General features: G+C 50.8%; 1 protein-coding gene across 14 annotated transcripts in view; it reads left to right on the forward strand.

Annotated features, from left to right (window-relative positions):
- The first annotated feature begins 17915 nt into the window (after positions 1 to 17915).
- The window catches only part of CHL1 (cell adhesion molecule L1 like), a 108139-nt gene continuing 98219 nt past the window's right edge, over positions 17916 to 27835 (forward strand). For 4 of the 14 annotated variants that reach the window (XM_080672424.1, XM_080672428.1, XM_080672435.1 and 1 more), the window contains exon 1: positions 17916 to 18508. The gene's annotated coding sequence lies outside the window, so the exon portion shown is untranslated. Of the gene's footprint in view, positions 18509 to 19128; positions 19517 to 27835 lie in introns of those variants that run through there. The other 10 variants (XM_080672436.1, XM_080672426.1, XM_080672437.1 and 7 more) reach the window with 7 other exon arrangements.

Consider the following 27835-nt stretch of genomic DNA (forward strand, 5'->3'; position numbering starts at 1 on the left):
GAGACATATTTTTAAACACATAAACTATTAACAAATTATGCTCTTGTAGTATTAGGTCAAAAAGGAAAATGTTATAGTCTCCAAGCAGAAATTATACAACTTAAATAATTCAATCAAAAGGAAATAAAGTTAGACAATTGAGAATTAAATAATAGCCAAGCATTATGTGTTGAAAGATTATGATAAGCACACACTCCTTACTAAGTCTTAAAAGGAGAAAATTATATGTATGTATGAAAAAATTAAAAAGAAATTAAATCCAGGAGGTAGGAGAACACCCTCAGGAAAATCAAATGCAGGGGGTGCATTAATGACGGGGCAGCATATATTAATCACGCTCTGAAACGGACACCCCCAGATCAAGGAGGCACCAGCTGCGCATCGACACGCCAGCGTGTTGCCTCTGCCACGTTTTTGTGAGATTTCGGCATTTTGCTGTGCTGGTGACTGTGCAGCGACCCCTCAGCTGGGTGTAATTTTGTGTGTGTGTCACATTTTAACATCAAAGTGTGAGGGACGCTAAGAAAGCAAGTGTCTCGAGTGTAAATGACCTTCAGCCCCTGGGATTTCACTGTTGAAGTCCCTCATTGTCAGTCATGAAAATGAGCATGCAGAAGGAATTTTGAAAACCAATTATTCTTAACTTTGATAATTGTAAATTGGAAAATGAATTGTTAAAACTCATTGTTCCAAAGCCGTTCCCGCAGTGTGCACGGGTGCCGGGAGACCTTCACGGCCGCCTTTCCTTTCCCGAAATGCCCTGCTTGGAGCCACTTTCCCCTCCTGAAGGAGCCACATTGCGTCTCATGTAAAATATTTGCCCACGACTCTCTCCATTTAGATAGTTCTCAGCATTTACGTTTCCTTGGAAGCCGGAGTGTTCATCACACCCGTTGAGGTTTATATTACCCTGTAGCAAAGCAATTTATCACAGTCCTACATCAGCAACTTCTTTGATTATTAAAATTCCCTGGCAGAGGTGTGGGTAGGAGCCACCGAGCTGCCGTATAATGAATTTTCTTTATTATCTGACCCGAGGTGCCGGGAAACTATATATTACGGCGTGTGATTGAAAACAGTGAGAAGATTCAGGCCCCGATTAAGGCCGCCTCTGGGACTAGCTGGCCAGGTTTAACGCACTGCCCGTGTCCTTCGGACAGCCCCCGGGAGGAGGAGCTAATAAGCCACCTTTCCTCTTTAACAGTGAGCTTTTCATTCCCCAGTGATCTTGTGACGCTCCACACCAGGGTCCGGTTTTGAATAGTAATTATTTACAAGGGAGGTAAAAGGGACCGAGTTGCTAATGACACGCTCTTCCCATCCTTCATCTGTGTCTGAGGAGTATTTATCCAGCGTCCGTCTGTCTGATGGGGAGCTGGTATCCAGCAAGTGGATGGGAAGCCCCCAACCACGCTCACACCTAGCCTGTACATGCCCTTTTCTTTTTGTTCTTTTCAAAAAAAAATTATATATATATATATATATATATATATATATATAGAGAGAGAGAGAGAGAGAGAGAGAGAGAGAGAGAGAGAGAGAGAGAGATAGAGAGAGAGAGATTAATTTCAAAGGAAGGAAGAGGGAGAGAGAGATAGAAACATCAACGCTGAGAATTATTGATCGGCTGCCTCCTGCACACCCCATACTGGTGATCGAGCCCACAACCCGGGCATGTGCCCTGACCAGGAATCAAACCTTGACCTCCTGGTTCATAGGTCAATGCTTAACCACTGAGCCATGCTGTCTGGGCAATGCCCTTTTCTTAAAGGTTTGCTTTCTCACAGGTAAAGTCAAGAGCAGGTGGCCTTACAGATCACGGTGCCAGGAAGACAGGGCCTTCCTTCAGGCCCTAAATCATGGTGCACGGGAACTGGTCACCAGCACATACAACAAAAGCATAGCTGTGTGTGTATGCATGTGTGTGTGTTCGCGCGTGCGTGCGTGAGGCCTGTGCACTGATGTTAAATAAATTCACATTGTTGTGTCTCCGATCTCTGGGAAGATTTCACGTTATAAAACTGAAACTCTGTCCCCATTAAATATACCTTCCCATTTCTCCTTCTTCTCTCCAAGTGTTTTAAGCTCATGTAGGATGTCTTCTCTTTTTAAAATTCATATTTTATGTTCTTCAGTGTTTATCATGCCTTATAAATAACCCACCAGAATTTACGTGGATTTAAAATAAATATTTATCTCAACTAAGGAACTCTTATTTTACAAATATTTGTAAACTCGAGCTGTGCGCCAGGGTGTCTGCAGGCTGAGTGAAGCGGATGTATCCCTCTCATAGCCACGCCAAGTCCATGACGCAGTGATGCTGAGAACTCCAGAAATGATGGTGATTGTGGTGACTGACACGGCATTATAATAACAATGAGGAATCACAGGCAATAGTAGGCACCAGGGTTGTTTTTACAAGGGGTGCTATGAAATTGCCTCTTAAATGCGCCCCTGAAATTGATGATTGGGCTTATCAGGGTCAGACTTAGTTCATGGATGTCATAGTATTTCCACCTCCTCTGGACCTGCCCAGCTACCTCCCTGATCTGCAGTCACAGCTGCCATTGGCATGTCCACTCTGCAAAGCCATAGAATTTACCATGTGTCGCGCCAGGAGGAGTCAAACTGCAGGCGGAGGTCATCTCTGCACAGGTGTCTGATGGAGCCCAAGAATGTCAGCTCAACCCTGAAATGACCGCCCCATTATACCAAAAACCTCCAGTGCTCACATATGATTTACAGTGCTCTCCTATGACCTCCAGTGCTCTCCTATGACCTCCAGTGCTTTCCTATGACATCCAGTGCTCTCATATGACCTCCACTGCTCACATATGATATGCAGTGCTCACTTATGATCTACAGTGCTCTCATATGACCTCCAATGCTCTCCTATGACCTCCAGTGCTCTCATATGACCTTTAGTGCTTGCATATGACCTCCAGTGCTTTCATATGACCTCCAGTGCTCTCATAGGACCTCCAGTGCTCACATATGATCTACAGTGCTCACATATGATCTACAGTGCTCTCATATGACCTCCAGTGCTCTCATATGACCTTTAGTGCTTACATATGACCTCCAGTGCTCACATATGACCTTCAGTGCTTGCATATGACCTCCAGTGCTCACATATGATCTACAGTGCTCACATATGATCTACACTGCTCTCCTATGACCTCTAGTGCTCTCCTATGACCTCCAGTGCTCTCATATGACCTCCAGTGCTCACATATGATCTACAGTGCTCACATATGATCTACAGTGCTCTCATATGACCTCCAGTGCTCTCATATGACCATTAGTGCTTACATATGACCTCCAGTGCTCTCATATGACCTTTAGTGCTCGCATATGACCTCCAGTGCTCACATATGATCTACAGTGCTCACATATGATCTACAGTGCTCTCCTATGACCTCTAGTGCTCTCCTATGACCTCCAGTGCTCTCCTATGACCTCCAGTGCTCTCATATGACCTCCAGTGCTCACATATGATCTACAGTGCTCACATATGACCTCCAGTGCTCTCATATGACCTCCAGTGCTCACATATGATCTACAGTGCTCTCATATGACCTCCAGTGCTCTCATATGACCTTTAGTGCTTACATATGACCTCCAGTGCTCTCATATGACCTTTAGTGCTCGCATATGACCTCCAGTGCTCACATATGATCTCCAGTGCTCACATATGATCTACAGTGCTCTCCTATGACCTCTAGTGCTCTCCTATGACCTCCAGTGCTCTCCTATGACCTCCAGTGCTCTCATATGACCTCCAGTGCTCACATATGATCTACAGTGCTCACATATGACCTCCAGTGCTCTCATATGACCTCCAGTGCTCTCATATGACCTTTAGTGCTTACATGTGACCTCCAGTGCTCACATATGACCTCCAGTGCTTTCATATGATCTACAGTGCTCACATATGATCTACAGTGCTCTCATATGACCTCCAGTGCTCTCATATGACCTTTAGTGCTTACATATGACCTCCAGTGCTCTCATATGACCTTTAGTGCTCGCATATGACCTCCAGTGCTCACATATGATCTACAGTGCTCACATATGATCTACAGTGCTCTCCTATGACCTCTAGTGCTCTCCTATGACCTCCAGTGCTCTCCTATGACCTCCAGTGCTCTCATATGACCTCCAGTGCTCTCATATGACCTCCAGTGCTCTCATATGACCTTTAGTGCTCACATGTGACCTCCAGTGCTCACATATGACCTCCAGTGCTTTCATATGATCTACAGTGCTTACATGTGACCTCCAGTGCTCTCATATGACCTTTAGTGCTTACATGTGACCTCCAGTGCTCTCATATGGCCTCCAGTGCTCTCGTATGACCTCCAGTGCTCTCATATGACCTATGATTTTTAGTGCTTGCATATGACCTCCAGTGCTCTCATATGATCTCCAGTGTTCTCATATGACCTCCAGTGCATGTGACCAGCTGTGAAGGTTCTGCAGATGAGGCCTTGGAATGATTCTGAAAGTTGAATTCACTTCCTGATGGGAGGTTATCTTACAACATGGGTGAGAATAGCAAGCCCCCGCCCCAACTACCACCTGCACACATGCTACATCTGTCTGAGGTTCTCACCAGACTTCCAGAGAAATCTCACAAGACAAGTGAGCCCTGTGGACAAGGGGCTGTGTTAGCCACAGGTCCGGAAACCGCAACAGGTTACTGAGAAGGCTTTCAGATACTTATTCTTTTTTATCTTGACTTTTTCCTTGTTTCACAGAGGAGAATGCAGGACAACAGGCTGTTGTTTTTTAAGCAACAAGGAGAAAATGAACCTGCCCCTTTCCTTCCATTATTCAGCGCGGGAGGAACTAGTGTGCGAGGACTCAGTGCTCAGGCAGAGCCATGACGGGGTCCCCACCACGCCAGCCTCTTCCTGCTGTGTTTGTGGTTCTGTAGCTGATGAGTCATGAGTCCAGAGTCTATCGTTTAACTTTGTGAGGGAAGTAGGTGTGTTCCATGCGTCCGTGGTCCAGCCTTTGGATGACCTTGCAAAACAAACCGAAGTCACACGTGGGCAGTTGGAGGGGACGTCTTTCTTGGTTTGCCCTGGGCAGGTTTAAATCTGTCCTTTTCGTGTGCCCCTGGCAGAGCAGGAGCGGCCCTTGGGGCTCAGCTCTGCATTGGTGGGAACCCAGGGACACTGTGGCTGTCACAGCAAAGGCAGGCGAGGAGGAGGACGCTGATTCAGAGCCATCACTCAATGTCATCTCTTCATTAGATTAAGAGAAATTCATGGCATGCTCCGGCTCATTTTCTCAGGAGGTCACCATCCAGGCTGCTAACCTCATCCACACACACAGCCCTAATCACTCTCCATCATCTTCCCCACAGTTCAAGCTGAAGTTCAGTCCCTTTGCCTCCCACCAAACACACTAGGAGAGTTCCCTGGGAATGTAAGACCCCCTCCGTGGTCCCCAAGATGAATGTCCCCTCTGCGGGCTCCCAGAGCACTCCGGGGAGAGAAGGTCCATGAATGAGTCTTCACCTTTTGCTAGCTTTCTTTCTTTCTCTTTTAATATATTGCTTTTGATTCCAGAGAGGAAGGGAGAGGGAGAGAGAGAGAGAAACATCAATGATGGGAGAGAATCATGGATCGGCTGTCTCCTGCATGCCCCCCACTGGGGATCGAGCCTGCAACCTGGGCATGTGCTCTGACCGAGAATTGAACCATAACCTTCTGGTTCATAGGTCAAGGCTCAACCACTGAGCCACGCCAGTTGGCTCTTCTTGCTAGCTTTGAGAACACCATGGAAAAAGTGGGAGTTAAACTGTAATTTTAGACAGATACGGTTCCATTGTTTTGACTAAACCAATTTGAAAAACCGTTTTGAATTTTGATTGTTACTGTATTGATCGTAAAATTAGTCTTTGGACAGAGCCAACCCCTTATGGCCATAGCCTCCTGTGTAATTTCCTCTGAACTCAGAAAATAGACTGCTAATTAATGATCCAGACTTAATAGTGATATTGATTTGGCAATAATGCTGTTTCCACATAGTGCAGTGAAGTTCAGGGTAAAACAATGAACAGGATGATTCAGAAGGAAAAATTGCTCCCATAGTTTGTCCTAAAATAGTTTTGCTCAGGATTATTTTGATGACTACTTCAGTTACTCACTTTTCTTGGTGCAGATATGGTTGAAGTCATGGCATTAAAATGAATCGTCATGATTTTTAAATAATTCATTGGTTGTGTTTCAGTAACGTTAAAGTTCTAATTTGTTGATATACATTATCAAGTGGACATGTTTGAGTTATATAATGTGTGTGTATAAATATATATATTATCATGTACTGTAATTGTGGCTATAAGTACTGTATTTCATCTATCCACTCTAAAAAAAAAAAAAAAAAAGACATTTTTTGAAACCATAAAGGTCTGACCTCTGAAACAAGAGGAGGAAAATGGTGAGGAGCACCCTGGCCATGCGGCCTCTCTTCGCGCCCACCTCCCTGGTGTCTCCGTGTCCAAGTCTTCTCCTCCCCCGAGGACACCAGTCAGACTGGATGGCGCCCACGCCCACGGCCTCACTTAACCTGCTGACTCCTTACTGATGACCTATCTCCGAATGCAGTCACATTCCGAGGACTGGGGTTACGCCTTCAACCTATGCTTCCAGAAGGGACACAATTCAGCCCCTAAAGGCATCACTGTCAGTGCTCCAGGTTGGGTGTCTCCTCTCTGAGGGCTAATCCAGAGAGTGGACTCCTCCCTCTCAGAGCACTGCCCTCCACTCCTGGGCTCCGCGCCACAGGGACGAAGAGAGAGAACAGAATTGCTCTCCCCAGAAGGGGCAGGTGTTTCTTCTTCCCGCCTTCCAATGGCTGGAATTCAGTCGCCCACTTCCACCCAGGTGCAAGGCATCCTGGGACATCTCGCTCAGCGGTGTGCCTGGGAACCAAAGGAGAATGGACGCTGGCCAACACTGTAGCCTCTGCCTTGTGATCCCCCAGACGTTTCGTTGGCAGTTACATACGATGGAGCAGGAGACACGAGTAGCTAAGTTGTCACGGGACATGTTTCTATCAAGCATATTCAGAAGACCATCGGGATCTGGAGGATTTGCTCTTCACAGTGTAAATATTTGCTGGCAATCCCAAAGGTCAAGCAAGACAGGGTTGAGAAACTTTGTCTGTAAAGGGCCAGGTAGTAAATAGTTTAGGTGATGGGGGTGCGGATGGTCCCTGTGGAAACGACTCAACTACGGAGTAGTCCACAAAAGCATGCACAGAAAATATGTAAACAAGTGAGCATGACAATGTTCCGATAAATCTTTATTTACAAAACTGCTGGCAGGCCAGTCTCGGCCTACAGGCCCTGGTTTGGCAGCCCTTCCTCCGGCATATTCGGGAATTCGTCATTTTGCAAGAATTTCAGTCTTGTGCTTGAATAATTGTGCACGGGCACTGAGCCTGCGTGACCATCAGGAGGGCCACCAAAGTATGGCAGTGCTGCCCGGCCAGTGTGGCGCAGTGGTTGAGTGTCAACCTATGAACCAGAAGGTCACAGGTTCGATTCCCAGTCAGAGCACATGCCTGGGTTGTGGGCTCGATCCCCAGTGTGGTGTGTGCAAGAGGCAGATATTTAGTGATTCATCATTGATGTTTCTATCCCTCTCTCCCTTTCTCTTTGAAATCAATAAAGACATATATACTGTATGTGTGTGTGTGTATGTGTGTGTATATATATATATATATATATATATATATATACACACACACACTTAAATATGGCAGTGCTGTGCTCTGATTTACCTGGGAGGCCCCATGGACTATCCCCTGTCACTCAATAAGAACAAAGTACTTTGGGAAAACTGGCCTTGGAACCCCGGGTACCTGCTGGAGCTGGTAAGGGCAGTAAAGAGGAAGCAGGAAGCGGAGACAGTGGTGGGATATGGCTAGAGGAAGCCAGGTTAGTCCCTCCGAGGCAGGGTGGATTTGTCTTCGAGGCAGGGTTGTTCCTTCTTGCCCCTGAAAACAGAAGCACTGTTTCTTAAATCCCGAGGAGTCCTGTATTCACCTTATTCCCAGCGATGGCCTCCTGTGGTCCTTCCACACTCACCCGTCTCCTTTGTGTCAGCAGCGCCTTCTGGGGAATCTTCTGTCTTTTCTGTGCATTTGCCAGATCTGCCAAATTGTGCAAAAAAGCATGTGTGAGTCCGTCAGACCCAGCTGTGGCCCCTGGACCCGCACTCGCTGCCTGGGACTCAGGCCCCACTTTGCCGCCCCCAGACCCAGGTTCTTCATCCTGTATGTGGATGTAGCATGGCTTCAGATGAGGGTGATGAGCTTGGTGTGCATTACTGAGTTAATCTAGATACAGAGCAGTGCCTGGTGCCTGGTAAGAGCTTGGTAATATTGCCGAAACCGGTTTGGCTCAGTGGATAGAGCGTCGGCCTGCGGACTGAAGGGTCCCGGGTTCGATTCCGGTCAAGGGCATGTACCTTGGTTGCAGGCACATCCCCAGTAGGAGGTGTGCAGGAGGCAGCTGATCGATGTTTCTCTCCCATTGATGTTTCTAACTCTCTATCCCTCTCTCTTCCTCTCTGTAAAATATCAATAAAATATATTTTTTTAAAAAAGAGCTTGGTAATAGTTTACTAATACCTTAATAATCCCATCCTTAATGCAATACAATTTATACAAACAGAATCCTACCAAAATATCGCCAAAGTCAGCAATTTTTTAACCCAAAGTCTTTTATTTATATAATATTGCCAAGTTCCGTTTCCTTGACATACTTTGCTGCTGTGTTCATGGAATCGCACTTTCCTGTTTATAGCTTGCCTTTACGACATTTCCTTCTTCATCAGAGAAGCTTGCTCGGTTGGCTCTACTTTGCTGGGTCATGGTTTTGATTATAAAGGCCAGAGGAGCTGCTGAAAATAGTTCCGCTCTCAGCGTGACCTGCGGATTCACCGGGGGCCTTACGAGAAGGCTGTTTGTGAGGATGGGGCCGTAATGGCTGGGAAGGCACGCGGGCTGCAGCAGGTGCGGTTTACCTGGCGGGGTTGTACCTGCCTCCGGGAAGCCCCTTGGCCTTTGGGGCCTTGGCGTGGGCTGCGGAGAATGGGGATCCCACGAGGGCGGGTGGGGACCCCGCCCTGCTCTCAGCTCACAGCAGGATGTTCATCCGCTTCATCCGGAGAGTCCCGCAGGTGAACCTGTTGTCAGAGCCTCGCAGGGACGAACAGGCCCCGATGCCATCCTGAGAATGTGCCAGGGCTCCCTGGGCAGGGCTCTGACTTAGGGAGGCCCTGGAGGGGTCTCTCCAAGTGGGGGGTGTGGGAGGAGCCGGTGCTTCCTTAGGTGTCCAGGGTGGTCTTCGCTGCGTCCCCCTGTGCTTTAACCACAGAGGAAACTGTAAAACAGACCCAAGTTCCACTTACTCCAAATGTGAGAAAGTGGGTTATTCTCGATCTATGAGACGTGCCTGTACAGTGTGTATGTGTGTGTATTGGATGGTGATCCAGGCGGCACCCCAGACTACTCGGTATCCGGAACCAGTTCACAGGGACAACGGTATCAGTGCGGTTTCCTGAGCCCGAGCCTTCTCTTGCAGGGCTGAGCCGAGAAATACGTGCACAGTGTGAGGTCCACAGAATGCCTCCTGTCGTCAGCTGCGTACGGGGCATCTTTTTCTACTTCCCTTTTAAAGTCTTCATGATCTTAGTTTAAAGCCCGCGTTGCACCTCATGTACCACGTGTTTTACTGATAGGAATATTCATTTCTCAGGAAGTGTGAAGTGAGGGTGTAAATATGTGTTTTGTGGGTGAAGCATTTTAGTCTGCATCATGGGACTTGTGTCTTTTTTTTCTTTTCCCCTCCCCATTACCTCTGTTTGTTCAGGGAAGTGTTTGCTCAGGTTTTTGGCTTGTTATGTCTCTGACCTTACTGTGCACATTTCTTTTTTAAATAATATACTAGAGACCTGGTGCACAGATTCTCGCACACTGTAAGGAGAAGGTGGCTGGCGGGAGTGGGCACGAAGGGCAGGACACGCCCTGGAGCCAACCTCCCACGGCCCTCCCTGGCTGGCCGCACCTGGGGGGGTGGTGCCGTGGCTCAAAGGGTATCTGAGGAGGGAGTGGGGTCCCAGATTGCAAGATGGCGGTTCACTGCAGCTTGGCAGCTACCACGTTGAGCATCTGCCCCCTGGTGGTCAGTGCGTGTCAGAGCTACCGGTCGGATGGTCACTTAGGCTTTTATATATATAGATGTTTGTTGCATTCAGAGAGGAAGGGAGAGGAAGAGAGAGAAAAAAACATCAATGATGAGAGAGAATTGTTGATCAACTGCCTCCTGCACACCTCACCCTAGGGATTAAGCCCACAACCTGGGCATGTGCCCTGACTGGGAATCGAATCATGACCTCCTGGTTTATAGGTCAATGCTCGACCACTGAGCCATGCTGGCCGGGCAGCTGGGCACATTTCTGACTTGACTATGCCGGTCCCTGCCCCGTTTAGCAACACTTTCTGTGTCCTTTCCCTGATGGGAAACCAGTCGCCTGTCTTCCTCAGACAGACAGCATCAGCCCTGCTGCCCAGAGTGGACAGGACGGGGATGCTCCTGGCGAGAAGGCCCCAGGACTGGTTCCCGAGGAAACGGATTCATTTGCCAAAGGATTGGAACAAAACCCCAGTCCCATTGGGGGCACATCCATTTCCCCTCTTGGAGACGGTCCTGACAAGGGGCAGTTTGACCTGACATCTGAGGTCACGTGGTGGTGAGAAAACCCCATAACTTATGGGATAGGAGTTTATTACGGTAAAAGTATAAACCAGGACAAAAGCGTGGGGCCTGGACGGCGGTTTACGGGAAACGTCTCCTGACCCTTCGGTAAACAAGGCCTTTGGGAGAGTCCCCGTCGGCTGTGGTCTGCTCGGTCCTCGGAGTCGAGTTACGGCCTGAGTGGATTCTTGGGGAGGGCGTGGAGGTTGGCATGGCAGTGCCTTTCTCCTGGCTCTGGGGATGGATGTGTGTGATTCGTCAGTGTGAGCGTAGGCCTGGCTGTGCTCAACAGTTTTCGGGGAAGTTCACCTTCCAAGCCTGGCGCCAGCACTTAGAATTGAGGTCATTTCCGTGAGAATCAGTCAGTGCGGTGGGTACTCCATCCCCGTAACTACACTCACTCACTATCCAAATGCACTTTACTTCAATAGCATTGCACATTCTTCAAAGGCTTCCCATGATGCTTCGCTCGATGTCTTGGTGAGCATTTTAGATGTGCGCTGTAGCTAAATGTAATCGGTGGGCCAGTTACAGGCGTACTGGGCTGCCAGATGGTATCAGTTTATACAAACTTCATGTGCATTTACTTGAGTAGCAATGATGGAAAATTGTATCTCCTGTATGTACATTATATTTGTGGTATGTTTATGAATGTTCAAAAGTATCATGTCCTCGACTTCATAAAGGAGAGGGTTTAGGAATAAAAAAGATCCTTATTTATCCCATCTTGTCCCCTCTTTTAACTGGACGGCTAGCACTTGTCAAGGTCTTGAGAACTCAGAGAAATGCATTATGCTTTCACCATCTCTGGTTATTGGGATATTATGAAAAGTTAGAAATATCATCGTTCTGCTGCTCACGATGTCCAGTTGCTGCATGAGAGAGCAGGTCTGACATGAGAGCGGATGAGATACCACAGAAAAACCTCCTCTTGGTTCATAACCATTGCGTCTGGTCCATCAGAATCAAAAACGAGCCTGTCTCCCCCCACCCAAAATCAATGACTCATTGGGAATAAAGCAAAGAAAACATGTTTGATGAACAGGAATGGTTGTTCATTACCTTGTGTAGAAGAGACTGATCAATGAGTCCGTCCTGCCCTTATTTAATGAATATTCCTATCAGTAAAACACGTGGTACACAAGGTGCAACACGGTCACGTGGGCTTTAAACTAAGATCATGAAGACTTTAAAAGGGAAGTAGAAAAATACTGATCAGTGAGCTGTTCCCACCACAGACCGTGTTCCTTTGGGCACACGTAGCGGGAAGGGCACTTTACACGGAAAGCTGCTTTATTCTTCCTCCTGAGCAAGTCAGTCAGATTTAGGTGCATTTTAAGTTCTTTTGCTTTGTTTTTAAGTGGCTATCTTTATTCCACTTGGTTTTCCAATGCAAATAGTTCAGTGCTCTGCATTCTAATCCGGGAAGAGCCTGCGACTAAATCATAATTTAATGATCTCTTCCCGGGAGATAATGATGTCAGATTTGGATCTGGAAAGAGGATTCTCATGTTTATCTAATTGGTACCATCTTTCTGCAAAACCTCTGTGGGCCTCTGTAGTTGTGCTAATAATAAACACACTGGGTGCAAGCAACATGATGAAAATGCTATATTTTGGGTTCAGGAAATACAGAGTATTGAAACATATCTTCATATATAAAATACTTTTATGTACGTGTGATAAGGTGCATTTTCTCTTGAGTTAGGGGACTTGTCAGTTTTATTGAAAGCAAGAGTGAGGCTCTTTTGTTTTTTGTTTTTTTATTTGAACAGCTTTCTCTACTTGAAATAAATGGAAAGAAATATCGTTTTTCTGAAAGAAGACAAATCCAGTGCAGTGCCAGTACCTGAGTCATGGGTGGTGTTAACACAATTTGTAATTTAAATGCTTGTCTGCTAATTAGTTTATTTTGCTGGAAAAAAAAAAGTCAATTGAAAGCATGAATTATGGCCCCTAAATACTGCGTGGAGAGGATTAATTGGTCCATGGCTCTCTTTAAAACTGATAAAAATGTGCCCACAAAGAATTTACCAATATACCATAATTTTACAACCCTCCTCCCCCACCTGTCTAGATTTATGCCATCGTTAAACGAGGAATGTCTTAAAACAAGGCTGGTGAATACCTAGCACATGAGAGCCATTCCTTGTATAATATCAGTGACCAGGGTCCTTAAAAGACCCCTTTGTCCCTTCTGCCGACTTACACACAGGGTTGGGATCCTCCGGACACAGTATCTCAGGGAGTCACTACCAATCAGATGGGTTATTTCATGAAAGGAAGACTTTTTGCCTCGCTCATCCCTTTACTAACCAACCTATCCTGAGAGAATAATCTTACTACGGAATCTAGTGAATAACAATGATTTTGATCACAAGAAACAGATGACCAATTTAGGCTGTTTCAGCTTAAAACAATTTTTGCTCACCTCATCCAGGGTCAAGGTGTATTCCAGTTTCAGCTTCTCATAAACAATAGACGCTCAGCTGATGAGAAATGGGAGTGTCCAGTGTCTGCCTCTCTCCTTTTCTTGTCCCTCATGTGGCTTCATTCTCAGGGACGCTCTTCCTAAGGCGTGTTGGACGCAGCCAGCTTCTCTTGCTTACATCACACCTGCTGTGTGCTCATTTTTTCCGATAGCTCGAGTGTAAGTCCAAAGCAGGTCTCCCATTGGCTCCTTTTAAGACAGGAGTGTGAGCTGTTGGGTGAGCTGTCTCCATAAGGTGATAAATGAATTCAGGGGCAAGGGAGGTGTAAGCAAAGGGAAGCGAAGTTTATTACATTGAAAGTAACAAAGCTCTCTGCATGCAGGAGGGGTCCCGAAATGAGTTGCCGCAGAAGCTCACTAGTCTAGGGGTTTATATTTCCTGCTCTTGCCCTCTATGGTCTCTTTCACACAGGCACCAGCCAATCTCCTTTTGCCCTCATCTCCCAGCTTTTAGTTCCTGCTCTTGGGTTCAGAGGGAAGGGCAACTCTAGGTTGACTGGTACATTTTGCCTGTCTTGCTCACATCCTGACCACCTGGCTCATTCCCTCCTTATCTACCATCTTCCCTTCCCAAGGCCCTTACCCTAACCTGCCTGATCCCATCTCACTCCTCACTGTGTGTCTGATGCCTTTCATCACTCCATCACCCCAGACAGGGATGGAAATACTGGTTGTGCTTACCTGTGCCATACACCTGGCCCAGAGGTTGATAGGGAGCATCAGGAAGTGCCTCTACTGGGCCACATGCCATAGGTGCCATTCTCTAGGGTTGAGCTGCAGGAATGTAGATAAATGCTGGGCAAAGGAAAAGCCAACAGATACCACTGTGGCCTCCATTTTTATTCTCTCTGACTGTTCTAAGGTTGTCCTGATGACAGTGATTACAATGGCACTAATCCGGGGGATGACGAAGCAGCTATAATGAAGAGATTCCAGAGACATTCATGGTGATACGCGGGCTCTGGTGCAGTCACCTGGGGACTCAGGCAAGGGGGGGCCTTCTGCTCCCCTCAACATGAGGCTTTCTTCACTGTGGGGCTGCTAGACGGGAAAGAATCTACGTTGCCTTTAAGGAGGCGACCTGGAAATTGCCCACAGCAGTTCTCCTCATGTCCCTCTAGCCTTGGGGCCAAACCTGGTCACCAGGGAGCGTGGGGAGCATGGACTTGAGACAGGTGGGCATGTGCCTCAGAAGGAATCAACAAATGCCGAAAGCATGGGATCTGAGAACACAGCACGACCTTAGCTCCATAAGGATAATGTTATCAGTGGCCCTTATGTTGTCTAGCTCCGTGGTCGGCAAACTGCGGCTCGCGAGCCACATGCGGCTCTTTGGCCCCTTGAGCGTGGCTCTTCCACAAAATACCACGGCCTGGGCGAGTCTATGTTGAAGAAGTGGCGTTAGAAGAAGTTTAAGTTTTAAAAATGTAGCTCTCAAAAGACATTTCAATCGTTGCACTGTTGATATTTGGCTCTGTTGACTAATGAGTTTGCCAACCACTGGGCTAGCTTCTTTAAAATCCAGCGAAGTTATCTGGGTCCATGGCCCCAAAGCTGGCTCACACATGTTAATGATCCATGGCACGAAAGACCAGGTCTCCCTTTGGATTTGTTCCGGAGGCGTGGCCCTTTGATTGCAGAAGGTGTCTTCCGTTCTTGTGTTAAAGGACGCGTTCAAGGAGTACCTACTGTGAGTTCCTTTCTGCACTCAGCAGGTTCTGGTTTTGTTTTGTTAACATGGGCGCTGAAGGTGCGGCTTTGTACCTGGAGGCTGTGGGCAGGGTTCCCTGGACGGAACAGCCTGCCCTCCTTCCTGCAGCAGCCAGCTGGGCTGTGAGTGTCAGACCTGCCAGACAGGACTGGCGTTTCCAAACTGCAGCTCTCCCGCAGAGCAGTTTTTCTAGGAAAGATGCCATATCACCAGCTCTGGGCTTTGCCAAAGGCCCCTCTCCTCCCTCGGCCTCGCTCTGGGAATGACACCAGGCCCTGGTTCAGGCCAGCATGGGCCGTAAATCAGCAGGAAGGGCTGAACGTGCCCCAGCCCCCAATACCTTCTCTCTTTCCAGATGACCGGCCTATCTCTCTCACCTTCTGCTTCTGTTCCTGAACCGGCCCCCCTCGCCTCCTCATTTGTGGCTGGATAGCGTGGTTTTATTGCACACAGCCGACCTCAGTTGGGAGAGATAAATCCACGTCTCTCAAAGCGAGTGCAGTGGCAGTTCCACGTGAGGCCTGAGAGCCCAGCCTTTCCCCAGCACCCACGTGCACGCGGTGCCTGATGCAGGGGTCCTCAAACTATGGCCCGCGGGCCACATGCGGCCCGCCCAGGACATTGATCCACCCCACCGGGTGCCGCTGCCTGTCCTGCTTAGCAGCCGACTCGTCCCAGGCCCGCAGTGTGCATAGGAATTTGTTCATAATTTTTTTTTTAACTATAGTCCGGCCCTCCAATGGTCTGAGGGACAGTGAACTGGCCCCCTGTTTTAAAAAAAAGTTTGAGGACCCCTGGATTAGGGTCATCATAGAGAGCAGGTGGGTCTGAACAAAGTGTCAGGATGGGAGCCCAGGGAGGAGTCGGCTTAGCAGCCCCAGGCTCTGTGCGCACACAGGTTGCCTGGCTCGCTCGGGCTGACTGCTCCTGGTGATTAGAAAGTGGAGCCTCTCCTCGGAGATAAGGCTAGGAGGTGTTTCTTGGAGGTGGAAATGGACCGAGTCCTCTGCCTCCATCTGGCATGCCTCTGAAAGGACATCCTTGCGTTGGCTAAAGTACTTTCCATCTTTCTCTCAAAGACTGTTTTCCTTTCTTGGCTGATGATTTGTCTCCCTCCCTTCCTCCCCCCCGCTTCTTTTTTCCTCACTTACCTTTCCCCCGGCCCCCCCCCCCCCCCGCCCGCTTCCTCCTGTGTTAAGGCCCCCAGCCTGGGGCAGGAGCACTGTGTACGTGCTGACCTCCGAATGGCCCCAGGTAAGCCCCAGGCTCACGGTGGGGCTCCTTGGTTCCTCATTTATACGCCGTGTCAGGTGCTGGGACTTAGGTGGTTCCCCTTCAAAGAAAAACCCATATTTAAGAACCGACCCTTCATCTTGCGGCGGCTATCATGCCTTGCTATTCCCTAATACATTTTGGATATTTGATTTAAAGAAAAGCAGCTGGTCTTATCTATTGAATTTTCCACTGGACTAAGCACCTACAGGGGTGGGCAAACTTTTTGACTCGAGGGCCACAATGGGTTCTTAAACTGGACCGGAGGGCCGGAACAAAAGCATGGATGGAGTGTTTGTGTGAACTAATATAAATTCAAAGTAAAGGAGCAGAGGGGAGAGCAAGAGAACCGGATAGAACAGCCGGATCCGGCCCATGGGCCGTAGTTTGCCCAAGGCTGATAGAACAATGACTGATAAGTAGTTGGTCCTCAATAAATATTTATTTTTTATAAATATGTTTTTATTGATTTCAGAGAGGAAGGGAGAAGGAAGAGAGAGAGAAACATCAATGGTAAGAGAGAATCACTGACTGGCTGCCTGCTGCATGCCCCTCGGTGGGGATTGAGCCTGCAACCCGGGCGTGTGCCCTGACCAGGAATCCAACTGTGACCTCCTGATTCATAGGTCAACGCTCAGCCCCCGAGCCACGCCAAGGGGGCAAATACTTGACTTTTAAATGATTCTAATGCGAAGCAAACAAATCGCAGAGAAAAGAAGAGCTACATGTTTGGGAGTGGCCTGTTGGCCCTGCCCGGGTGGGGCTCTGAGCCTTCTGCTGGGTGGATGCGCACCCAGAGGGTGGCCCGCTCCGGAAACCCATCTTGGCTTTGCGTCTCCTTGACCTTGGACATGTTTTCCTACAGGCACAGTATTTCCCCTGTTGGAAACTGTATTCAGTATTCTATCTTTGTTTCTGCTTTAGAAAACATGCCACGTGAATAACGATGCCTCCGGCGGAGAGATTCCTGTGGCAATTGAAACTCAGGGCCAGTCCTGCCCTCACTTGCATTGGCGGTGCCAAGGCAGGCAGGCAGCGGGACCAGTGCCCACACACGAACCGGCAGAATCCGGATCCAGGGCCAGCAATTAGTAAGATTCACTCATTTTCAAGTTCACTCATTTTCAAAATACCTTATCCAGCGGCTTCTGAAGGGGAGTCCTGAGTCCACCCTTGTGCCACGCGGGACGGTGACACCCACCCCAAGGGGGGCCCACAGCTCTGAATGTCCTTATTGTTTTGTTTTGTTTTTTGATGCGGGTGAGAACAAGGACAGACCCGAGCCCACCTCACTCCCCTGGCGGAGTGAAAATTAGATCAGTGATTCTCTTCCCATCAAAGGGGACTTCAATGCAACAGCATTTTTTAAAAAGTGGTATCGTGTGAACAATTGGAAAATCTGATCACGGTGAGAAAAGAATGAAAGAGATGTGCAAATCCCTTACTCCGCAAAAGACTGTCCCTTTCCCCAAATCGTTTTGGAATCCGAAAATAAAATTTACATTTTTTGGTGGCCCCGGGGAGTCCTGGTAAAGGGCCTTTGGCATTGGGAATGAGTGCCAGGGGCTATTCCTGAATTAACGCAGAATGAATGAGAAAAACATTAGGGAGCACTGTGGTGAAATCCCAGACTGGTAAGTATCAGGACCAACATCTTTCAAAGTGGGAACAGGGGTAGGTGCCTGAATTTACATGTTAAAATTAGGCAGCCGCCTATGGAGAGGGCCTGGAGTGGGAGGGAGCACCCCCCCCCGCCCCCCGCCCCCCGCCCCGGTGTGAGGGGGGAGAGTGAGCCAAGCGCCTTTCCCAGGCGGGCACCACGCCCTCCTGCCCGAGGCGCAGGGAACCAGCCTGGACAGCGCCTCCGGAATCTGCGCGGAGCCCAGCCACCCCGCAGCAGGAGGCCTTGGACATCCGCCTGCGCCTGCAGCGGCGGCAGGGACCCCACCTCCTCTGACCGCACACGGGCACTGGGATGACCCAAGTTTGCGCTCCGTAGAGTCCCGAGCCGTGACCGACCCTGTCCCACGGGAGGGAGCGGCGGGAGGAGGCGCAAACGCGGGAGGAGCGGAGGCGCGAGCGGCAGGCGCGGGAGGCGCGGAGCTGAGCTGCCCAAGCAGGACCCGCGCCCGCGGCCACAGCAGCGCAGCCGGGACTCGGGAAGGCGCGCCGCCGGGACCGGGACCTGGGCGTCCGCTCCCGCTGCCAGCTGGACCCAGGGACGTGCTCAGCGGACCGGGGGCCACCGGCCACGCAGGTGTGTCCGCGGTGGGAAGGTGGGCAGGTGTCTGGCTCGCCGGGGGTCGCCCCTGTCGCCAAAACCCAACTCTGGGGGCGGATGCGCGGAGGCTCGGGGTTACTCCTGGGAGGGGGCATCCCACCGGGGCCTCAGAGGTGCGAGACCTGGCTCCCTCCTGGCCCCGCAGCCCTTCCCCGGGAGGGACCCCCTTTCCCAGCCGAGCCCCCGGGGGTGGAGGCTGCCTTCAGACAGCTGGGTCCTGGGGAGGGGGAGGCGGCGGGTCCCTGATCCCTAGGCGCCCACTTTCTCCGCGGGGCCACCAGGAGGACCTGCGGGCAGCCTCCAGCTTCCCCACCCCTCGCCCCCCTGCCCTCCGGGAGGATTCCGGACCCCCCAGAACAGGCCAGCCCTTTCGGGGGTGCGAGGGGGTGTGGGGGAGGGGCAGGTCCAGGTGGGTTTGCAATCCCGGCCTCGCCTCCCCCCTCTGGACCCGACCCTCTCTGGGGAAGCGGGGCGCAGTACCCCACCGCCCTGTCTGCCTTGCACTCTCAGAACAGGATGCCAGGGCCCCGTGGGGTTCCGCAGGCCCTGCCAGCTTGAGGCGGGAGACCTGTGGGCAGCGGGGGGCGGGGGGAGGGAAGAAACCGGGAGGTGGGGAGCTGGAGGTGCGGGGCGGAGGGCAGGGCATGGTGGTTGCCATGGCTCCCGGGACCGACTTGGGGCGCTGGAGATGCGGGTCACGCCGCCCCTGCGCTGGGTGCCCCTCCCCCTGTCCTTTCTCTCGTTCTCCCTCTTTTCCTCCCCCCCCCCACCTTTTTCCTGAGTGCGGGCAGCTGGGGCGGGCGCGGGCTCAGTGACTGATTCGGAGAGCGGTGCTTGGAGCGGGAGGCCGGCTCGCTTGCCCGCCTGCCAGCCGCCCCGCAGCCCCGCCCCGCCGCCCGCAGCCCCGCTCCCTGAGGCTGTGCACGCTCGGTCAGGGGCCGGGGCTCCCGCGAACGCCACGGACAGGCCACGCACGCGGTCCAGGTAACGCTGGGGTCGTGCCGGAGGCGGGGAAGGCCGCAGCTCGGAGGGAGCAGGGGTGCCGTGGCACCTCAGGGCGCGGGCGGGGACCAGGCCCGGGCTCCGCGTTCAGCGCCGCCTGCCCTGCCGGGGAGCCGCCAGGCAGGAGCTGCCCGTCCGGAGCTCCAGGACGCGGGTGGGGGCAGTGGTGCTGGCATGCGCTGGGAGGTGGGCCCCAGGAGCTCCCTGGGGGGGGGGGGGGGGGAGCCTGGCGGAGTCCCTGCGCGCCCACGTGGTTCCACTTCCAGCGCCCCCACCTGGGATGTGTGGTTTGGCAGGAGCGACTTCAGGACCCTGTGCCTCCGTTTCCCCTTTCCAGTCCTGGGGTCATGTCCACCCCTGCCCTCGGGCTGTTGCGGGACTGGAATGGGAGCAGAGTGAGTGTTGGTGGCGGAGGCGGGTCCTGTCGCTGTTGTTATTCGCCGTTCTGCAGTTTGTTAGCCTGGTGCCTTCTCATTTCCCCGCTCGCCTATCCGCCTATCCATGCCAAACGCCTGTTTGCCAGTCTCCTTGACCATCAGGGAATAGACTAGTGCCGCGCGGCCCAGCCCCCCAAGCTCTGGATTGCCCGATGGGAAGCTACACGCCGACCACTGCCGGTCAGGTTGGCCTGTGGGTAAATGGGTGGAGAGAGACGCTTGGACCGGGATTTGGGGAAACGTGGTGACAAGGAAGCAATGTGTGTGAGACTGGGTGTTGCCTCCGCTGCATGCAGAGGCTGCAGGGGGTGCGTCTGACTTCTGTTCTCTGTGATGCCTCCCCTGTGGCCTCCCCTGTGGCCTTCACCTGTGGCCTTCACCTGTGGCCTCCCCTGTGGCCTCCCCTGTGGCCTTCACCTGTGGCCTTCACCTGTGGCCTCCGTGGCAGGCGGATCTGGGGTCCGGTGTGATTGCCTGACATGCTGCGGTAATAGCAGAGCACGTGTGTGGTCACGCCTCCCAAGCTCCGGAATACAGTGACCGCCTGGACACCGGCAGCCATGTCTGGGCAGGGGTGAGGGCAGTCCTTAGAAATCTCTTTCTCACACGTTTGTACCCCCTTCAGGGTGGAAGTGCCAGGCCATGGTGACCAGTATGTTTTCTGGACTGTTCTCTGTTTCACCTGTATTGATGGATTCTTTCCTTTCAGAAAAAGGCTGACCCGGCCGTATGGCTCAGTGGTTGCATGTGGACCTATGAACCAGGAGGTCACGGTTCGATTCCCCATCAGGGCACATTCCCGGGTTGTGGGTTCGATCTCCAGTAGGGGGCATGCAGGAGACAGCCAATCTATGATTCTCTTTCATCACTGATGGTTCTCTCTCCTCCTTTAAAAAAAAAGAGAAAGAAAGAAAAAAGAAAGAAAGAAAAAGGCTGTGGAGTTTGACTGCTACCTCCTGGGTCCGTAGGTGCTCCATTACCTGGTAATGAGCAAACCATACCCCCAAGGACGAGACCGCCAGGCTGACAGGGCTGACACTGCAGCCGACATTCCCTTTACCTGTGTTCACACATTCGGTGAACTGGTTTTACATCGTTTCTCTTAAAAACCACTTGTGAAAAGACAGGCCTGTCTCAGATCTGAAGCTAGTAGAACCCCACAGATGTCTCCCTGACAGAGCTCCCATGGCCATAAAACAGACCCCACCCAGGAAGGTGGGAGGTTGGTGGGCCCAAAATTGCTTTGTGGAAATAATGAGGCCCATTCATCCTGATGAAGAACTGAGTCAGAGGCATGATCAAGGCTGATTTTCGATCCTAACTAGTGTTTATCTCGTGAAGGAAACTTAAGTCGTAGACGGGGGCTGATGGCTCAGATTTGAGGGATTGAGGGATGGGTGTCAGGAGGCCCCGTGAGCATCAGCTCAGAGCGTAGAGGTTGCCTTGGAGGGTGACGGCCCGTGACAACACCCCTCCCTCCAGCGACTGTGTCATCGTTAAAGGTGCCTGAGGAATTAGCGTGACAGCCAGCCTGACATTCACATGGTCATTTACATAGCGTTTCCCGGGAGCGTTGGCATTTGCTGTTTCACTTGTTGGAAATTATTTTGGCCTTTGATTTATGATGGCCACCGTGCCACAGAGCCTAAAATATCTTAGAGACAAAAATTTAGCCTCACACTGTGTCGTGTTTCCCCTAAATATCTGCGCAGCCAGGCGCATGGAAAGCTGGCGTTAGGCTACAGACAAAGGGGACAGGGAAAGCTGTGACAGTTCTGGAGTTGTTGGTTCCGAACAGGGGACTGATTGGCCTGCCAAGGTGTGCTCGGAGCCCTCCATCTCTGCACTGGGGGTGGGGGGTGGGGGGGGCGTGGACTGTCCCTAAGGATGCCCTCTCTTATCTGATCCCATCCATGTTCCCTGTTGTTGTTTTTTTCACACTCAGACCAAGAATACTGCATTTTCAATTATGAACATTTAGATTACAGCTTCATCCTAACGAATTCAATCCGAAGAGAATGCAATTGTTATGGTGATTTCCATACAATATGCTAAGTTAACACAGCTAATGAGTGAAAGCCCGCTAGTCCTTCTATGCATTCCTAGAAAAACACTGTGCTAAGCATTCTTTCAAAGAAAAGATCCCATTATTCGCCAGCATGTTATGTCTACCTGCAAGGAGAGCTGGCACGGAGCCATTTTCTCGGCTGTTAAGGTGGAATCTCTCACATTGGCCATCACATGCCTCTCACCCTCTTTGGGGATGGGTGGGGGGAAGGATGGAAACAGGTCTCCATTTCATCAGACGTGGTGCTTTCTCCTTTCTCTACCTCCTATTGGAGGAAAGAGTCTGTCTTTTCTAATTTTGGGGGCTGGTTAACGCCTTAAACGTTACTAATTACTGCAGTTTATTTTTTGTGTGTCGCAGTAGAGTAGTTAGTTAATTATAGCCTTCTCATTAGCACCGTGTGGAGAATAATGAATTAACACATCCCTTGGATCAAAAAACATCGAAGTTTATCTTCTGAGAATAAAAGTGTTATTGTGTTACCAAAAGTCACTATAATTTTCCCAAGAAGCAAATTGGTTGGAATCCTTCAGCTCTGGGGTAAGGAAGCCTGATGAATGAGGTGGCTGAGCAGAGACGGGGAGTCGGGAGGCGGTTGCTTGGCAACCCAGCATTATTCTGCAGTTTCTTCTGGGATATTTATCCAGTAAACTAGAAAATTCTGTTTTGTTAACGAATGTTTTTTAGTCAGTGCACAAATAGACCATAACTAATTGAGATTTTATGTGTTGTGGATAAAAAATGGTCCTGCTTACCTTCCCATCGTGCTGAGATGACACAAATACAAAACACGTTCTGTTTTCAGTTTAACATTTACTTTCCGTAAAAAAAAATAGGTTTATTTCATTTTCACATGAATTTGTCTCTACCAAGATATTACAACTTGTTTCTCTCTTTGGAAGTCAAATTATTAGGAGTGTGTGTGTGTGTGTGTGTATTTATTCACAATTTTTCAGTAAGAGCCAGAAACAGAATTTTAACTGAGATGAAGTCTTCAGAAACCATGGTTTGCAGGTTGGACTGACCATTGGGTCAGTTTAGGGAGGCATGGACATCCCGTCCGAAGGTCGCTGGAGGATGGTGACAGGGATGCTAATGCACTGAGTTTGGCAGATGTAGGGATGCCCACTGTTCTTGGGCCCGAGTTGCTCTCCAGCTGGGTGTCGGGTGCCTCTCGCTGCCCCTGGAGGCTCAGGGCAGGAGCTCAGCAAAGCCCTTGGCTGTCTGTCTCCTCAGCCTCCCCTCCCGCCTCCAGGGACTGCGATCATCTACACTTTCCCGACTCAGCCTATGAATTTTAGTGCGCGTCTCAATTCCCTCCTCAGGTCATAAAACCCTTCGGGCACATTTTATGCATCTCATAAACCCTGTGCTGCCTGGCACAGCGGGAGACACAGGTGTGCGGTGAGGCGCACTGGCTGCCCCATGGGGCTGCGGGGCTGCATCCGAGTCCCCTAAATCCTATGTGGGTGGCCTTGGCTGGGTCAGGTGGCCTCTAAGACTGAGTTCTCCTAGGACGTGAGGGATAATATTCAGACCCGGTGAGTGTGAAGTGGGCCAATCTATGTAGACAGCTTAGTGAATGTACTAAGCACTCAGTTAATGCTGGCGTTTATTGATAATAGTTGTTATCCTTCCATTCCATGCTGTGGATGGAAGGAGGGGGAGAGCACACCTGAGCCTGCTGGGGTCCTGGTAATTCCTGATGAGGGGCCCCCTGCACCTCAAAATTCTTCAGGCCTGTGGACCGTGGTGACGGGGAGCACGAAGCATTATGAGTAGAGGATCCTGATGTCTGTCTTCAGGGCCCTCTGCCCACTGCCCTTGGTCATTCCTTCCTGTCCAGAGCGGGGTCAGCTGCAGCCTCCAAACTGTAGAACACACCTGTCCTTTCCACGTTACCTCTGCTTTCCTTTCGGAGATGAGGTACAGCAGAGAGGACATGCAAAGGGCGTGATTCAGCTTCTATGGCAACGTTTGTATGTTTAAAACTATGTTTTTATTGATTTCAGAGAGGAAGGGTGAGGAAGAGAGATAGAAACAGCAGTGATGAGACGGAGTCATTGATGGGCTGCCTCCTGCACGCCCCCTACTGGGGATTGAGCCCATAACCTGGACATGTGCCCAGACCAGGAATCAAACTGGGACCTCCGGGTTCATAGGTCAACGCTCAGCCACTGAGCCACGCCCGCCGGGCTAACAAGCTTGTAGTTTTAGCGGAGGTTCTTCCCTAACAGAGCCTGTGCTGAGATGGAGGCTCCGATGGAGGGAGGGCAGGTGCCCTGCTCTGGAAATGACAGCTGACCTCGGAGGACAGGTCTTCATTATCAGCTGTCAATTCAGATGTGTTTTCAGAGGGAAAAGCAATCCACCTGGGTTCTAGGCATGGCCAGTATACTGGGGATTTTAGAAAGGTGTTTGATGTTTTGGTTTGAGGTGATTAGAAGCCAATGTTGATTTTTTATGTGTGAAATAGAAATACCACTCTCCAGTCTCAGTGACTGCAGCGACGCTTGTGTGTAGAAGGCGGGGGGGGGGGACGCGGGGGGGCGCAGTGAAACATGCTTGCTCCCACTCTGGCCAGACCGGTTCTTGTTCCCTTGGACCCTGAGGGATCAGTGTGCTCTGAGCTTTTGTTTGAGCCCTGCTGTTTCTCCAGAGCACGGTGCTCGGCTTCCCAATCAATACGTTTCTTTTTCTGTTGTAAATTCAGAGACTTTCTGAACTTCAGTAAGAGGCATCTGGTGCACAATGAAGAATGATTCATACATTAAAAATTTTTTTTTTTAATCCTCACCCGAGGATACGGTTAGAGAGAGGAAGTGGGGCGGGGGGGAGAGAAAAACATCAATCGGTTGCCTCCCCTATGAGCCCCGGCTGGAATCAAACCCATGACCTCCGTATATGCACCGACTGGGAATTGAACCCATGACCTTTTGGTGCACAGGATGATGCTCAACCCACTGAGCCATCAGCTAGGGCTGGATTAAAATATTTAAGGAATTACATGCAATGGCAAGAAATAAAAAACAAAAATGCCAGCAATGGTGAGCATACAAAAATAATAACCGTGTTAACATCTACAGACTACATCAGAACAAGTAATAGGCTGCTTGAGGCTGTTTGTTATTGCTCACCAACTGGAGACATACTCCATGTTCCGAGACAGCGATCTAAGCGAATGGATGAAAACAGCGCAAAGAAAGAAAGGTGTTTACGCCTGACCTCGATCCCGCTCCGCTCTGTGACCTCCAGCCACTCTCGGCGGAGTTCGATTTCAAAGGTCTCACAGACCGCCTTGGCCAGGCACGCAAGTTTCCACTTGTAATTGATTTGGGCTGAATAGGTTTCGAACACCATGGATGCACTCAAAATAAAGGGCCGACAAAGAGCAATTCAGGTGCAACTCACGCAACTCCCGGGAGCTTCTGCTAGTCAAGTTCACATAAACGGGAATTGACCTTAACTTCCATCCCCTCCGGAAGGGCCACGTCCTCCCAGTGAATGCCGTCCGATTGCTGGACGCTGACCGCCATGCACAGAGCCTCCCGTGGAGGACTGGTCACTGCCTCCTGTTTGCCTGTGTCCCCAGCCGGAAACTGGGGAGAGAAACGTGCACTGGGGCCTCCCAGTGGTCATCGGAGGATTAATGAGCTAATAAGTGCTTTGAAGAGGAAAGTGCCAGCTATTATTATTACTAATAAAGCATTTTTCTCCCGTGTGATATTGGACAGCAGCCATTAAAAACCCATTATTGTACTTAGCAATGAAGCCGTCTGGTTCTGCCCAGGATTCAGGCCTCATCCCTTCCACTGCCTGTGCCCTGCAGCCTCAGAGCTGAGGGCAGGGGCTGCTGGGTGTGTCCTCACGTCCCAGGCTGGTGCCGCGGGGGTCCTGTGATCGCCTCCAGGGAGGCCCAGGGGGCTGCACTTTGGTTCTGTGACCTGGAAGAGGAGGCAGTGCCCAGTCTAGTTTTTTATTTATTTATTTTATTGATATCAGAGAGGAAGGGAGAGGGAGAAAGACAGAAACATCAGTGATGAGAGAGGATCATGGATCAGCTGCCTCCTCCACGCCCCACGACCCTGGCATCTGCCCTGACCAGGAATTGAACCGTGACCTCCTGGTTCATAGGTCAGCGCTCAACCACTGAGCCACGCCAGCTGGGCCAGATAGGTTTTGTTTCACTGGATTTACTCGGCATTTCCTGCCCTTGCAGATGCACCCTGGCACCCTTTTGGTTATTTAGTTCCATGAAGGACGCGAGCTTATTCAGGTGGCTGTGTGGGTGTGCCCGGGTCTCTCCAGTGGTCAGTGGACCTCCTACAAGATGTCTCAGGACCCTGGCAGCCCAAGGAAGACTGGGGGCCGGAGGCGCACTGACCGGGCCCTGTAATCCATTGTCCAGTGGGCAAAGACCAGCCGGGTGCTGTCATCCAACCCCGATGGAGGGCTCTAGTGGACAGGGAAGGGGGCATCGCGGAAAGACTTGCCAGTGCACGGAGGTATTAAACCCACTGCCACGCCACATTCCCCACGTCACTGACCACAGCGTGGGAATGGAGAGGGGGTGGGCAGGACAGCTGCTGCCCGTGGGAAACTCCCGTCTCCCCCAAGTGGCAGGGAGTGGACATCAGTGAGGAGGGTTCGATTGTGAACAAGGGCACTAACCTGGGTTGCAGGCCTTGGTCAGGGTGCGTGCGGGAGACAACCCAATGATGGGTCTCTCTCACATTGATGTTTCTCTCTCTGTCTCTCCCCCTCCTTCCACTCTCTCTAAAAATCAATGGTACAATGTCCTCAGGTGAGGATCAACAAAAAGCCACATGTGTTTGTGGGTGCAGATGCCCCAAGTCAGCCGTGGCTCCTGCGGAGGATGGGGGTTCATTAGCTCTGAGCACTCCTCCGCCTGGTGTTGGCCATACATGTAGGAGGTGTGCTGCCTCCGTCCTCCCAGGAGCCCATCGGCCCCCAAAGATGGCCGCTGGAGGTTCCTCAGACAACACGAAGGGACCATGCCTCTGGGCAAAGGCTACTAACCAGGCCATTCTTACCCAGAGCACGAGCATTCTCCACTTTCCCTCCCCCAGCCTGGCACTTGGTCCCAGGTGCCATGCCCAGCGTTCTTTCTTCAGCAGTGTGTTTACAGAAGCGCCTTGACAGAGGCACGGAAGCTCCCCCCAGCTCTGCGGTGCAGAGAAACTGCAAGTCATCATCTTCGTTGTCAGTGCTTCCAGGAGCCAGGTGAGCTGCTGGCTCGCCTGCAGCTGGCCGGTGCCGCCTCAGCACCTCTGTGCTCCGGCTGCTGTGCCCATCAGCAGCTAAAGCCGCGGAGGGAGGGATTTTTAGAAGCTTGACTTTTCTCCCCTTCAGTCCTGTGTGCATCGGGGAGGCAGCTGCCTTCTGTGCACCTGCTGAGCAATTTGGTTCCACCGGATTCCTGCTGGGGAAGAGCAGTATCAGGAAACAAAACCTTTTGGGGGGTCCCTGTGCCCCAGAAACAAGACAGAAGAAGAGCCCGTGCCTCCCAGTGAAGTGTGTGTGCACATGTGTGCATGTGCATGTTTGTGTGTGCATGTGTGATGCATCTGTGTGTACATGGGTGTGCACATGCATGTGTGAACATGACACCTCTGTGCGTGCACATGCAGCGTGCATGCATGCATATGATGCACCTGTGCACATGTGTGCGTGTGCATTGTGTGTGTGTGTGGTTCTGATTCCAAGGAGTCATTCATTCACTCAACCAATATTTATTGAGCTGCTCATAAATCCCAGGGCTGTGCTAAGCTTTAG

This window comes from Plecotus auritus, assembly GCF_963455305.1.
Source record: "Plecotus auritus genome assembly, chromosome: 6".
NCBI lineage: Eukaryota > Metazoa > Chordata > Mammalia > Chiroptera > Vespertilionidae > Plecotus > Plecotus auritus.